Here is a 15,976-nt window from a genome sequence, read left to right as displayed (position 1 = left end):
TGCCCAATATCATTTGTTGAAGAGACTATTCTTTTCCTGTTTTGTATTCTTGTGGTCCTTATCAAAGATTAGTTGACTGTACATGCATGGATTAATTTCTAGTTTCTGTAACATCCATTGGTGTGTGTGTCTGTATCATGTTGTTTTGATTGCTATAGCTTTGTAATATAACTTGAAATCAGAAAATATGATGCCCTAACTTTGTCTTCTTGCTCAAGATTGCTCTGACTACTTGGCATCTTCTGTGGTTCCCTATGGATTTTAGGATTAGTTCTGTATTTCTGTGAAAAATGCCACTGGTTTATTGGTAGGAATTGCACTGACATTTCTTCAAGAAGAACATACAAATGACCAAAAGGTAATAAAAAAATGCTTAACATAATTAATCATCTGGGAAATTCAAGTCAAAACTACAAGGAAGTATCACTTCACACTTGTTAAAATGGCCATTATCAAAAAGAAAAAAGATAACAATTGTTGGCAAGTAAGTGGAGGAAAGAAAACCCTTGTGCACTGTTGGTGAGAATGTAAATTGGTGCAGTTGCCATAGAAAACAATATAGAGATTCCTCAAAAAATTAAAAATAGAACCAAATGATCCAGAAATTCCACTTCTAGGAATATAACCCAGGAAAATTAAAATAGGATATGGAAAATATATCTATACGCCTATGTTTATTGCATCATTATTCACAACAGTCAAAATAGGGAAACAGCTAAGTTCCATTAAAAGATAAATAAAGAATCACAAATTCTTTATAAAATACATGTCACACCACACACACACACGTACACACAATGGAATATGTTTCAGGTATGAGAAAGAGGTAAATCCTGCCATTTATGGCAGCACGAATGGAACTTGAAGTCTTTATGCTAAGTGAAATAGGTTAGATAGATAAAGACAAATACTGGTCAGTATCACTTATGTGTGGAATTTTAAAAAGCCAAACTCATAGAAACAGAGGTTAGATTGTTGATTTTCAGGGGTTGTTGGGAGGTTGATGGAAATGGAGAGATACAGGCCAAAGGGTAAAAACTTGCAGTTAGAAGATGAACAAGTTCTAGAGATCTGACACAGAACTGTGACTGAAGTTGACAATAGTGTAAGTTATGCTTCAAACTTGCCGAGAGCCTAGATCTTAGATACTTTTGCCATAGAAAAGAACTGATCATTTTGCAATATGATGGAGGGGTTAGGTAATGCTGCAGTGGTAAATTATCAAACCAATACAATGTATCTGCTAAACTCACACTGTATTATGTGTCGACTCTATCTCAACAAGAAAGCATTAACTTAAAAAATAGTTGCAAATTGCATTGTTCTTTTTTCTTTAAAGATTTTATTTATTTATTTGAGAGAGAGAGCAAGAGCAAGAAAGAGCATGATCAAGGGAAGGGGCCAAGGCAGAGGCAGAAGCAGGCTTCCCATTGAGCAGAGCCCCTGATGCTGGGCTCGTGGGAGATAAGGCTTTATCCTTCCCTAGGTTATTGAGGTGAAGTTGGTGCAGAATTTAAGAATACTAAATATAACTTTATGAGACATTTACTTCATCGGAGGTCTTCATGTGCTTTCCACGCTGCCACCCTTGCTAAGAGGAAAGGAGTATTTCTTCTACCACAGATAATGGCTTCAGAAAACTGGCCATGAATGACTAGAATGTTAAGGACAAAGCAGTGAGGACCAAGGTAAATCTGGAGTTTGGGGGATCTAAAGTGCATTCACGTTAATCCAGGCACTCAAAGTTCCAGGGTTCCCGAACTAAGCTATCAGACCACCACTACGGCATAAAACATATGTTGGTACTGGGTAAGTCTTCTTTTTTTGTAACTCTGATATTCACACAATTTGATCCTGGGGTTCTTACCAGCACAGCTTTTGTCTGGCTCAGAAAAATGAGCCCTTGCCACATGGGTCTTATAGCTTTCACACCAAGCCACGAGTTTGTAGTTCCTAACTTAGGCATATTGTCTGTATGGTGGCTCTTTGCAACAACAACAAACCTTATAATTCTTATAATTACTTTTTATGCCTCTCATGTACAATTTGTACATGCCTCAATAGTACAATTTGTAAGACTATCACATATTGTGAATTGGGATGGTGTATAATTGGAAGCATGCTATATCATCTCACTATGGATATAGCATTGACGAGGGAATGCTTCCAATTATACACCATCCCAATTCACAATATGTGATAGTCTTACAAATTGTACTATTATATGTGTCACTTACTGAAAACCAGCAAAGGGACACTGGCTAATACCTGGCCAGAACTATCAGCTGTTGCCAAGATCCCAGACTGAGGATCTGCTAGCTAGGTTTGTCACTAGCTGCTTAAGCTTAAGTTTTCCAAAGCAGATCCCAAAACAAGACTTCAAATACAAGTAATTTATTTAGAGGGACGCCTGGGTGGCTCAGCGGTTGAGTGTCTACCTTTGGCTCAGGGCATGATCCTGGGGTCCCAGGATCAAGTCCCACATTGGGTTCCCTGCATGGATCCTACTTCTCTCTGTGTCTCTCATGAATAAATAAATAAAATCTTTAAAAAACAACAACAACAAGTAGTTTATTTAGAAAGTAATCCTAGGAACCACTGGTATAAACTGGGAAAGTATAATGAAAACCGGCATATAGGTAATTGTACACTATCGATGAATCACCTTATGGCCAACTGGAGCTTGATTCTACTGAGGAATTCTGAATTGCAGTTTAGAAACTCTTGTCTAAAAGTAATCCCACCTGAGACAGATTTATTTATTCATTAACTCCTGAGAGTCATTATTGGAGAGCTACTGAACAGGGTCTGGGGATGGTGATGATGCTTTATAGGCCTAGTGGGCAGGAGGTCTAATATGGTACCAGTTGATGTAGAAAGTTATCAGGCAAAGATACACAGATGCTGACCTTTGGAAATTGGACAAGAATCATTGCAGGGTTAGGACAGACCAAAGGATTTGAACATGGTGCCAACAGCTTCTGCTACAACAGTTAATTCAGTAAAGGAAAATTGTATATGTGTTTCACTTTAATCATCTTGGGTCTGTAAGAATATAGAGTGCATTCAAGAGATGTGTATTCGGGAGGTCAGCTGCCATGATTTCAAGAGATACAGTGAGATGGTGTTGGCGTTAGTATTAGCTGAATTTCTTGCATAGCATGGCAGGCACCTTGGTCATTTTAAAAATTTGAATACTAACCTAATTAGTATTGAATCTATTTAAATTTAGAGTAAGATAATAAAGATAGATGGCTGTAACACTCCAATCAGGCATTGTTTGAAATTGCAAAATAAATTAGTGTTTTTTATTTAACAAGACACCGTTTTCCAATTGAGTCATGTGATTTAAAACAGGGAACAAACTATTGATTATTCCTTTTAGTCATTACAAGTAAATTAAAGCTTAGTAATTCTCTAATAGGAATCCAATTCATTATTTCATCATTCAATTTAGAACTCTCTAAATTATTATAAAAGCAAACATTATATGCCCGTTTATTTAGTTGCACAAACATAATAATGCCAAATGTAAGGTAACTATAGATTTATTCCATTTTCTTTTCCCCAAAACATAATTTTATATTACTGTGTTATATATACTGTGGTTTAGGTTTTTATTATTTTTTTGGAATTGAGTATAATCTAAATATTATAGTATTTGCTGCATCATTTTTGGTGTTTTCAAATCAAGCACAGCGGACCAAAATATTTATTGCTATGTTCCATTCAAATCACATATATAATATCAATATTGTGAAGGTAGCAACCTGCCATTATGTTTCTATAATTTAGCAGTGCAATAGAATTTTTCTGCTTTAGAATCTGCATTTCCTTGGAAACTTGATCAATGGCAAAAGGTCCAAATTTGTTACAAGCAGTCATTTTTTCCAACTTTCTTGCTCTGAATTAATGCTTCAAAATTGAGTGCAGGATCTCCAATTGAAAATAAGAGTGAGATTAACAATGAGAACGTACAATAGTGTTCTCCGTGTGTTCAGACTAGCTTAGCTCTGAAATACATTTCATTTTCAGCTTATTTATGGTCAAATAAAATATTAAGTAAAGCCCAACGTCTTTCCTGAGGCCTATGTACCCAAGGTTACATAAAAATAACGTAAAATATTTTAAAAACATAAACTTCTAAAATATTATTTAACCATATGCAAAGGAAATTCTCTCACAAACAGTAAATTATTTTAGTATTGTTCCATAGGAGCAGCTATTAATTTAAAAACAGCTTTGTATGTATGTATGTATGTATGTATTTTAATTAAAATAATAAAAAACAAAATAGCACTTTATTCATTACGGAGAATTTCCATTAATTACAACAGTAAAGGTAAGAGTATAAAGAGCTCCTAGCCAAAAAATGTCAACATATAACTATTCTTTAAAAAAAAAAAATAAGTAGACTCTGTGTTTTTTTTTTAAGATTTATTTATTTATTCATCAGAGACACAGAGAGAAAGAGACAGAGACACAGGCAGATGGAGAAGCGGGGTCTTCGCAGGAGCTCAATGCGGGACTTGATCCTACATGATGAGATTACGCCCTGAACCAAAGGCAGCAGCCCAACCACTGAGCCACGCAGGCGTCCTTAGACTCTGTTCAACATGGGGATTGTACTCACAATCTTGATTTTGAGAGTCACATGCTCTACCAACTGAGCCAGCCAGACCCCCAACATATAGCTATTCTTGTCATCTGTAACACACACACTTATTGTGAAATCAATCACAGAAATCATTTCCACAATAAATACTATGTGTATCTTTAAAAGATACCACAGATTTTAAAACATATACACATGCCATTATCCATCCTAACAATCAATGATTATCATGCAATACCTACTTAATCAAGAAAGTGTTCAAATCTTTCCACTCCACAACATTTAAAAAAAATTAATTTAGTCAATGTCCACACATTGTATATGAATATCATATCTTTTACGTGTTTCTAGAGGTTTCTTTCTCACTTTCTTGTCTCTTCCTTCAGCCTTAGGAGCTATTTTATTAATAAACTGGTACATTTATGTCGTAAGTTATGTATATCAGATTTTGGACTCCACAAAATGCATTCTCATGACATAAGCCTCTGTTCTCTGCTATTGTCTATACTCTGCCAATTATTTTTCCTGGTATTTAGATCTAGAGACCTAATTTGATCCAGTTTCCATTTTCAATAGGAATGCTTCATAGGTGGTGAGGTGCAGTCTAAACAGAACAACACATACTATTCATGGTCTTTTTTTTTTATGGGCGATAACCTTACTAATGACTATTGTCTACTTTTTTTGTTTCAAAAAGGTTTTAGAAATGATAACAGCCAAGTTCTATTATTCCTTCTTTACCTATTAACTGGAATCAATCATTAATTTTTATTGATTAATTTTTTAGAACAGTTTTAAGTTCAAAGCAAAATTGAATGGAAAAGTACAAGATTTCCAACATATCCTTGGCCCCAACATGCACACAGATTCCTTCATCATTAATAATGGCATCAGAGTGGTACATTTGTTACAACTGGTAAACCTACATTGCTGTTTCATTATCACCCAGAGACCGTGGTTTACCTCTGGATTCATCTGTTGGTATTGTAGATTCAATGGATTTGGACAAATGAAAGATGACATGTATAGATATTTAAATAGCATACAGAGTATTTTCACTGTTCTAAAATTTTTTTGTGCTCTGCCTATTAACTCCTTTCTCCTTAATTATTCTTTTCTATGCAAATTCTATTAGTTCTGCACTAATTTTACATCCTGAAGTTACATAGATTAACTTTTTGGTTTTCTATTTTTGTGTAATATTTTCATTGTTCCCATGGAATATTTGTTATCTACAACTGGATTATTTCACTTCTCTTTTTGAATTATTTTGTCTCTAGTTATTTTCTCTGGTCTATTTGCAAGGATTAATACATTCATCACAATGTTATAATAGAGGAGATAGGAGTCAAAGGATATAGTTGTATACACACATAGACTATGTTTCACCTGTATTTTTATATACATAGTTTTTTTGCTCCTGAGTGTGACATTATGTATACATGTAAAAACGTGTGGAAAATATATAGTCTTTATAACAAGAAATTAGCCCTCAGTCCTTATTTGTACAGATAAATAATAATTAGATTATTAAAGGGAAAAATAAAACAAAATTATAAATTAATTTATTTAACAAATATAATGCAATCTCAAATCTGAAAAATATGCAATAACAAAAAAGAAAATCAGTGAACAATCTTACTAAAATAATCAGTGTAAAAACATTTACCAAGACAATAACAAATAATAAATTAAGAGAATATTGAGAAATAATATGTGATAATAACTTGAATTTTATTCCAGGAATTTAAAAGAGTTAAATTTTAGAAATTTTAATATATTACATAATAGTAATAGAGCTAAGAAGAAAAATTATATGATCATTTGCATAGATGCAGAAATGACAGTTACGAGCTGCTTAGATTTGGTATTTTACTTACTTTGCACTTCATATCATTGAGGTTTGCTTTTATTTATCAATCCAATCCTGTTGGATTTTGATTTGCTGTATTTTTCTTTTGCTAACTTTTACAGTCATTTGATAATTTTATTGATACAATGTCTGTTGCTTACATATATTCCTCTGGTACATGATTTTTCTGGATTCCTTAGCATGAGGCTTATAACTTTTACTTTACCATTATATTTAAGAAATTTTAAAACTTCATCTAATTTTGTCTTTGAAGCAAGTGTTGCTTAAAGAACCTTTTTATCATTCATTTGTTTTTAAATTTTCTGCATAAAGTGGCTCTTTTGTTTGTTGTTAATTCCCCCTACTATTTGCCTCTTATCCTCAAATAAAAGGTATTATGGACAAATAAAAGCTGTATATATTTTCTGTGTACAATGGGATGTTTTGGTATACATATATACCTTGTGAAATAACTACTATAATCAAGTTAATTAACATACCTATCACCTCATATTTTCACCATTCTCATGTATATGTGTGTGATGAGAACACTGGAGACCTACTCTCAGCAAATTTCAAATATATAGCACGTTTACAGTAGTCACCATGTGTACATTAGGTCTCCAGAACTTACTGTGCAATTTCTTTTTTTATTCCTTTGAATTTTTTGAGTTGTTCATTTTAGTCAAGTTATTAAAAAATGTGAATATCCCAGGGAATCTGAAAAATATGGTACAATCACTATTGTTGCCATATACACTTAGGAATTTTCATCTTAAAACATGTTTTATTAGGGCACACATCAAGTTGACTAGAAGTACATTACTGACCCTCTACTCCACCAAAAGTCAATCCACTCTAGAATAACAAATCCATATAAAATACTCATTAACTGAAAAGTATATACAAAAAGTTTTATTAACTTTATTTCTCCTTGGATCTCCTTCTGTTTTCATCTCACATCGGTTGTTGCTATGAATTGGGTGCATAAATTTTAATATCTGCTGACTAGTTATTGAGAAACGTAGCCCTTAGCATTATAAAGTATCTGTCTTTGTCTCTTAGTTCTTTTGGTCAGGAATCTACCTTTTAATATATAAGAATTGTGTCCCCTGCTTTCTTATTATCTGTATCTTCCCAGTGTCTCTTCATCTATAATTTATTTTTAATCATTCCAAGTTAATTTACTTTATGTATTTTTGAAATCTTTTATGTTTTATAGTTTAAGAAATCTTCTTTCTTTTTATTTTTTTGGCATAATACAGTTAAGCATTGTTCTCTTGCATTCTTTCTAGTTTAATCTTCATGTGTAAAATATTTTCTCTCATTTTCAATTTTATCTGAATCTATAAGGTCTTTTTAAAGATTTGAAAAATCATACTAATTCTCATTTTTGCATTGGTTCTGATAGAGACCCAAAAGTTGCAATTTTAATTATCAATTTGTTGAAGTAACTATTCTTAGTTACTAACACGTAGAAGTGACTGAAGTCAAATAGATAAAAGTATGTCTACATTTCTGACACAGTTGTACTAAAGAAATCACAGACCTTGATTACAAGGTATTGGGACAATACGTTGGCATATAATCTCCCTAGAAAAAGAAACAGACTGAGAAAGCTCTATGAATTCTATGGAGGACGTGCTCATCAAAGCTGTTTCTCCGCCGAGACACCTGCACCCCGATGTTTATAGCAGCAATGTCCACAATAGCCAAACTGTGGAAGGAGCCTCGGTGTCCAATGAAAGATGAATGGATAAAGAAGATGTGGTTTATGTACACAATGGAATATTCCTCAGCCATTAGAAACGACAAATACCCACCATTTGCTTCAACGTGGATGGAACTGGAGGGTATTATGCTGAGTGAAGTAAGTCAATCGGAGAAGGACAAACATTATATGTTCTCATTCATTTGGGGAATATAACAAATAGTGCAAGGGAATAGAAGGGAAGGGAGAAGAAATGGGTAGGAAATATCAAAAAGGGAGACAGAACATAAAGACTCCTAATTCTGGGAAACGAACTAGGGATGGTGGAAGGGGAGGAGGGCGGGGGTGGGGGTGACTGGGTGACGGGCACTGACGGGCACTTGACGGGATGAGCACTGGGTGTTATTCTGTATGTTGGCAAATTGAACACCAATAAAAAATAAATTTATTATAAAAAAAAAGCTGTTTCTCTTTGCCTAAAGAAGATGATACATAGGAAGAATGTCCTGACCCACACATGGATTCAGATGATTGTAGAGAATAGTGGGGAATGAGGGACAAGATAGTTTATTCCAGAGAATAAGATTCCTGGTTGCTGAGGGGATACCCACACCTCCAGGTCTGTGGGCCATCTCTAGATCTGATAAAATGATCTTAGAACTACTGTGGCTCTATCTTTTCACTTCTTCCTATTTCAAAAGTGTGTGTGTGTGTGTGTGTGTGTGTTTGTGAGTGTGTCAGTGTGTGCATACTGTAGAGGTAAGATAACTTGATTTACTACCTCATTAATTCCAAATTAAGGAAAAATAAGTTTAGTATAGGAAATAGAAATAACCGTGCATCAACCAGAAATCTTGGACATTAAGCTGGATGCAGTGATGGCAGTCTGTTCAGGCTGCTATAACAGAATGCCACAGACCAGGTGCCTTAAACAATAAACATCTATTTTTCACTGTTCTGGAGGCTGGCAAGTCCAAAATCAAGGCATCAGAAGATTTGGTGCACTGCGAGGACTTGCTTCCTTGTTTACAAATCGTCTTCTGGGCACTGTGTCCTCATGTGGTGGAAAGTGGAAAGTAATTCCCTTCAGACTTCTTTTATCAAGGCACATTCTTAGGAGCTCACCCTCGTGGGGAAAGCACCTCCCAAAGACTTCACTTCCAAATGCCATCCATGGAGGATTAAGTTTTAACCTATGAATTCTGGGGGAGTGAGACAAAATTTCAGTTCATAGCAGATGGGATGCCACTTCTGGGCTCTTTTCCTTGGCAGGGATTTATTTAGTTAGGTCTATGTGTAGGAGAAAAAAAAAAGAATACAAAAGGATGTTTAGTTCAGGAGAGAAGACTGGATCAGAGACTGGTATTGTTTTCTAATGAACCCTTGTGCTTCCCCACATTTCTCAGACTCCTTCAAGTGGGAGGCTGTGCTCTATAACCAGCCACTGGCCAATGGCTGTGGCGGAATGGCAGGTTTCATCTATTCCTGAGCCAGTGCTTTGTTTTCTGTGCTCTATTTTCATGAGCTGGAAGTTTTGAAAAACATCATGAAATGGTGCAACTGTCAGATTCGGTCCCTTTCTGAAACACTATTGGTTATGTATTATTAGTAGGAAAGAAAGTGCCCAAGAGTTGGCTGGGTGGCATTTTTTGTTTGTTTTGTTTTGTTTTGTTCGTTTTGCCATACTCTATTCCGACTAATAGATTGAGGAGTCATAATTGCCTAACATTTTATAGTTCATCAGATTTTGTATGGATTTTTATTTAAGCTCAAATTATTTTTAAAAAAATACATAAAGCCAGTTTTTAGTAAACAACTTTCCTTCACACTTCTTTCATACAGTTGTTTAGATTACAAGTATAGATGATAAATAAAATATAATGTATGTTTAAGAAAGGATACCAGGAAAATCTATTTTTTTTTCTTAAGTCCTGAAAAAAGGGGAAACGTAAGGATATGTTAACAAGTGGCAAAATAAATTTTGAAATCACTTTAAGTGTAAAATGTAAATGTAAATTAATAAATATTATTAACATATGAAATAATTAAAAATAAAATACACACGCCCTCCCCGCTATTTTTAGAAAACACATTCTCAATTCAAATACATCAGTGATAGCCATGCCTAGGTGGCTCAGTGGTTGAGCGTCTGCCTTCTACTCAGGGTCTGATCCCTGGATCAGGATCCCGGGATTGAGTCCTGCATGGGACTCCTGGCAGGGAGCCTGCTTCTCCCTCTGTCTGTGTCCCTGCCTTTCTCTCTGTGTCTCTCATGAATAAATAAATAAAATCTAAAAAAAAAAAAAAAAAAAACCCAAAAAACAAAAAAATAACAAAGAAAACCAACAAATACATCAGTGATAAAATTTAAGCGTAAAACTCAAAATGTAGTATTATGTTGTATATAAAATCAGGTATAACATTGTTAGTTATTTTCTTTATTAAGTGTATCTTCAGTGTTGAAGGTTTTCCAATACTATTCTTAAATCCATCATTAACATTAACTCATAAAAATTCACCTTTGCTACAAGACATACTGCAAGTTCTGCTGTTCCTGGAATTAATCAGTATCATTAATGGTCTAGAAAAGTCACCTTTAAAAAAATGTCTGTAATACCTACTTACTGTTTTCTTTAATCGCCAATACTTACTTGACCAAGTTATTAGCAGCTGTAGGTGGCAGTGCTTGGTGCTCTGCCATCAATTGTAAACAAGGCATATGTTCTCCGGGTTACACCAGTTATTTGAAAATAATTTTAAAACTTAGATCTTTTTCACTGGAAAACTTTCAGTGACTTTCCAACCAATGCCTTGGTTTTCTCACTGTATGCTTGACAAAAATTAATAAAATATTCCTTTCCCTCACTATTAGGGGGAACAAACTTCTCTTAAACAATGATGGGGATCCCTGGGTGGCGCAGCGGTTTGGCGCCTGCCTTTGGCCCAGGGCGCGATCCTGGAGACCCGGGATCGAATCCCACGTCAGGCTCCCGGTGCATGGAGCCTGCTTCTCCCTCTGCCTATGTCTCTGCCTCTCTCTCTCTCTGTGTGACTATCATAAATAAATAAAAATTTAAAAAAAAAAACAAAAACTAAAACAAAAAAAAAACAATGAGCACTTCAGGGGCATAGGTAACAACGTATTTGTAGTGTACCTCATTCCACACTTCCAGAATTTAGTTATTTTAATGCTGTGTGTATGGTTTGTGTGTATGGATGTGTGTATGTGTGTGCTCGTGTTTACACACCTGTGTAAACTCCTGGGAATTGGACTTACTTGGCTAGATTACTTTAGTAAGTACTAATTCATAAAAACCAATTGAACAAAATTTTGATTTGCCAAAATTGACATATGTTAAATTTACAATAAAGTTATAAATTATCCCTCAAATTTAGTTCAAACAATTTTGAAAATTCTTTTGACATTTCAATTTTCCGGTATCAGTCAAAATTTTCAGTCTTGTTGAGTGAAATGATAATTATATATTTATTTCAGGTTCTAAATATCCTAATCTCAAAAGACATGTTAAATAGTGTTTCCATCATAATAGGCTAGTGAATTGGGAACAAAGGAATTGGAAACAAAAGGAGAATGGAAATGTATTGGAAGAAAGAAACTTGCCCCATTCATTACACTCAAATTTCAAAATACAGAAGAAATTCTCATTTCACAATGCAGTATATTCTGGAATTAATGATATTTTTTGGCCTGTACTGAGAAAATGACTTCAGCTATTCTATACTAATTATGTTGAACTATATGGTAACTAAAGAATAACAGAGATAATTAAAAATATTCCATGCCACTGTAATGGCAAAAGTAGGTGTTGTGAACGTGATTTTGGAGAATAGATATATGGCAATGGTGATTTTCAAATGAAAAATAATTTACATTTTAATCCTCACATATAATCCTATGAGTAGATACTACTTTACATCTGTAGAAATGAGTCAAATGAGGTAGAGGGTGTTAAGTAATTTACCCAAATGCATTATTTGAATAATGTGAACCTAGGCAATATATCTGTAGTATTTTTAGTATACTTGATTGATTTTTATGGAATTAATTTTTTTAAAAGATTTTATTTATTTATTCATGAAAGACACAGAGAGAGACAGAGACACAGGCAGAGAGAGAAGCAGGCTGCATCCAGGTGTCCGATGCGGAACTGGATCCCGGATCACCAAGATCATGCCCGGGCTCAAGGCGGCGCTAAACTGCTAATCCATGGATGCTGTCCTGGAATTAATTTTCTGAGACTTCTTCTTTCCACAGTTGGTGAATTCACTGACATTTTGCAAGTTAATTTCAATGAATATATTCTCCACAATTACAGTATCGTTAACATTTTTGGGCCCTATAAAACAAATAATGAACTATCATATGTTTAGTAACAGTAGAAAGTAGCATATACTTTTTAATCTTTTAAATCTTTTATCTATCTATCTATCTATCTATCTATCTATCTAATCTATCATCTATCTACTTACCTGTCATTGTCATCTATCCATTGTCTACTAAAGTTAAATAAGGTTGAGACAGACAGTAATTTCCAGTATTAAAGTAGGATGAGTGGTTCTCCAGACATACCCAGTGAAGCAGGCAGGGGAATTAGAATCATTGTAATTCATTCAGGTTTGGTTCAGCTCTTGGTTATAGTTGTAGATAATGTGAATATATTAACAAATAGGCAACATCTGCTCCATAGGCCAAATTTTATTTTTTAAAAGATTTTATTTATTTATTTATTCATGAGAGAGAAAGAGAGAGAGAGGCAGAGACACAGGCAGAGGGAGAAGCAGGCTCCATGCAAGGAGCCTGATGCAGGACTCGATTCCAGGACTCCAGGATCATGCCCTGAGCCAAAGGTAGGCATGAAATCACTGAGCCACCCAGGGATCCCCCAAATTTTAATTTATTAATTGTCAATGAATAAATGTTTTCCCTAGGACCTGCAAATGTGTCTACTGTTTGGGGTACCATTTTCTTCATTTTAAGTTAGAGCATTTCTTTAATTAGGTCATGGAGAATTGAAGAATGCTTTTTATGTAAGTGTTCATTTCTTGACCTCAGAACCTCAGAGCCAGGCCCAGATAGAACATGTGACAGCGTTTGCAGATTAATACTGAAAGGATCATGGGAGGGTAAAATAAACAAATCTTTCCCCCAGTCATATTTTTCAATTGCCACAATCCTCACACTCAAATATTTCCTATGATTTCTGGACTGTAATGAATAAATAAATGTTATACTTTGTGACATTCCCTGCCCCCAAAAGTAGAGACTATCTCAGTCTTTTTTTAAAGATTTTATTTATTTATTTTGAAATAGAAGCAGAAATAATGAGAGAGAGCACGAGTGGGAAGGCAAGAGAGAAGCAGGCTCCCCACCAAGCAGGGTGCCTGATGTAGGGCTCAATCCCAGGACCCGAGTATCATGACCTGAGTAGAAGGAAGATTGTAACCCACGGAGCTACCCAGGTGCTCCTATGTCAGTCCTTCTTATTTGATCATTCCTGCATGACATGTTTCTCTGTTTCCCTTCTTTAAATTCCTGGTGTTTCTCTTTCCTTTTCTTTGTTTAACATTGCCTATGTCTCTACCTGTCTCCTTATTTTCAGCCTATTTTAAGTTTGTTGCAAATGTGTTGTTATTTTTATAGCATAAATAAATATTTTCTGGTTATTACAATATTATATTTTCATGGCATTCTGTCATATGGAAGGGCTCAGAACATAAACATGTAGAGTGTTAACTTCTATGCTTTGATTTCTGCAAGCTTATTTATGATATTTGCTTATTTGGTGCTTCTATTTCCTCTTTTATCTCTAGTTGGGTCACTGCTGTTCATTTCCAATTTTCCCGTGTAAATTTGCAAATCATTTTTCTTTCTATTTATAGATACCTTCCCTTTTCCTGGCTTAGGAAGGAATGCATGAGTCTGAATTATTTGCTAAATCTTTGAACTTTACTCCAAAAGAGGGAAATATTTTTCTTTTACTTTATCATTATACATTATTCATCAGTCATATTTTCATGTTATTATGCCATGTCTCTTCTTATTTTTTAAGATTTATTTATTTTGAGAGAGAGAAAGAGAGAGAGAGAAGGGGGGAGGGGCAGTGGGAGAGAATCTCAAGTCAATTCTCTGTGGAGCATGGAGCCCCCATGGGGCTCACTCTCAAGACCCTGAGATCATGATCTGAGCAGAAACAAAGCCTGATGCTTTGTCACCCAGTGCTCTATGCCATGTCTCTTTTACATCTCACAATCTTTTTACCTTCTGTTCTATTAATCCCATTCTTTCAAGTTTTTGATTTATGCTTAGACTCATGGCCTGGCCTTGAAAGGCAAGCAATATTTCTGATATTTAATTGATGGGTGGCAGACACGCCTTGGCTTAACTTGATAAGTCACACATGCAATCATCCCTCCCCTTCAGGGCATGTACAAGATGATACTGGCTTTTAGTCCACAGAATATGAGGAAGGATAGGGATCATCACCCTCAGGACTATTTATATTATGTAAAACTCCATCGTAGAAGGATGGAGGGGCAAGCTCTCTTCTAGAACTCTAAAAAAGCAAGCTGCCATGCTGTGAGATCCCCCTCATGGGTAGGCCAGGTGGCACAGAACTGCAGGCAACCTCCGGGAGTGACAAAGACCTGCTGACAGCTAATGGGAAGTAAAAGCCTAACTCTTAAGCCACAAGACTCAGAATTCTGCCAATAGCCACTCGATTTCGATTTGGGAGGGGACACAGTGCTCCACGGAGGAGCACAGCCTGACAGGCCCCTTGATTGCAGCTTTATCAGACTCTGAGCAGAAGACCCAGTGAGACTGTGGCTGACTCCTGACCCACAGAAACTGTGGCCAACAGATGTTATTTCAAGTCGATAACTTTATAGTCTTTTGTTAAGCAGCAATAGAGAAATAAAACAAGACTATTTCTTGTTTTTATAATTTTTTACCTTCTATATTAATGCTTTTATATTTATTTATTTATATTTTTTCCTACTTTTACTGAGGTATGATTAACAAACTAAAATTGTATATATAACAACCGAAATATATTTTTAAAGTGTACAATATGATTTAGTATAGGTTTATAATGTGAAGCGCTTACCACAACCAAGTTAATTAAAATATCTATTACCTCACATAGTAACCACTGTGTGCATATGTGGTACGAACACTTAAGATTTATTCTCTTAGAAAATTTCAAGTATACAATAAAGTATTATATTCATAATAGTCACCATGCTGTACATTAGATCATTAGAGCTTATTTTTATATAACTGAAAGTCATATAAAGGCAGCTATTTGACTGGCTCCCCATTTCCCCCACAACCCCAGCCCCTGGAAATCACTATTCTATTCTCTGTTTCTATAAACTTGACTTTGTTTTAGATTCTACCTATAAATGAGATCATACAGGATTTGTCTTTCATCATCCTCCTTATTTTACTTGCATTATGTTTTTCAAGTTCATCCATGTTGCCACAAATGGCAGGATTTCCTTCTTTTTTATATCTGAATAATATGCCATTGTGTATATATATATTATATTCTTTTTCCTCTCATTTGCTAGGGATATAAATTGGTACAAGAAAACAGTATGGAGGGTTCTCAAAAAATTAAAAAATAGAATTACCAATGAGCATTCCCACTTCTGGGTATATATATATCTAAAGGAAATGAAATCAGAATCCATGTTTATTGCAGTATTATCCACAAAAGCAAAGATGTGCTCTAATTTTTCAATTTCAGTTTTCATAAATCCTCTGGTAATTTTG

Source organism: Canis aureus, chromosome 31 (genome assembly GCF_053574225.1).
Source record: "Canis aureus isolate CA01 chromosome 31, VMU_Caureus_v.1.0, whole genome shotgun sequence".
NCBI classification, from domain to species: Eukaryota; Metazoa; Chordata; class Mammalia; order Carnivora; family Canidae; genus Canis; species Canis aureus.
Note: the sequence above shows the minus strand (reverse complement) of the source record.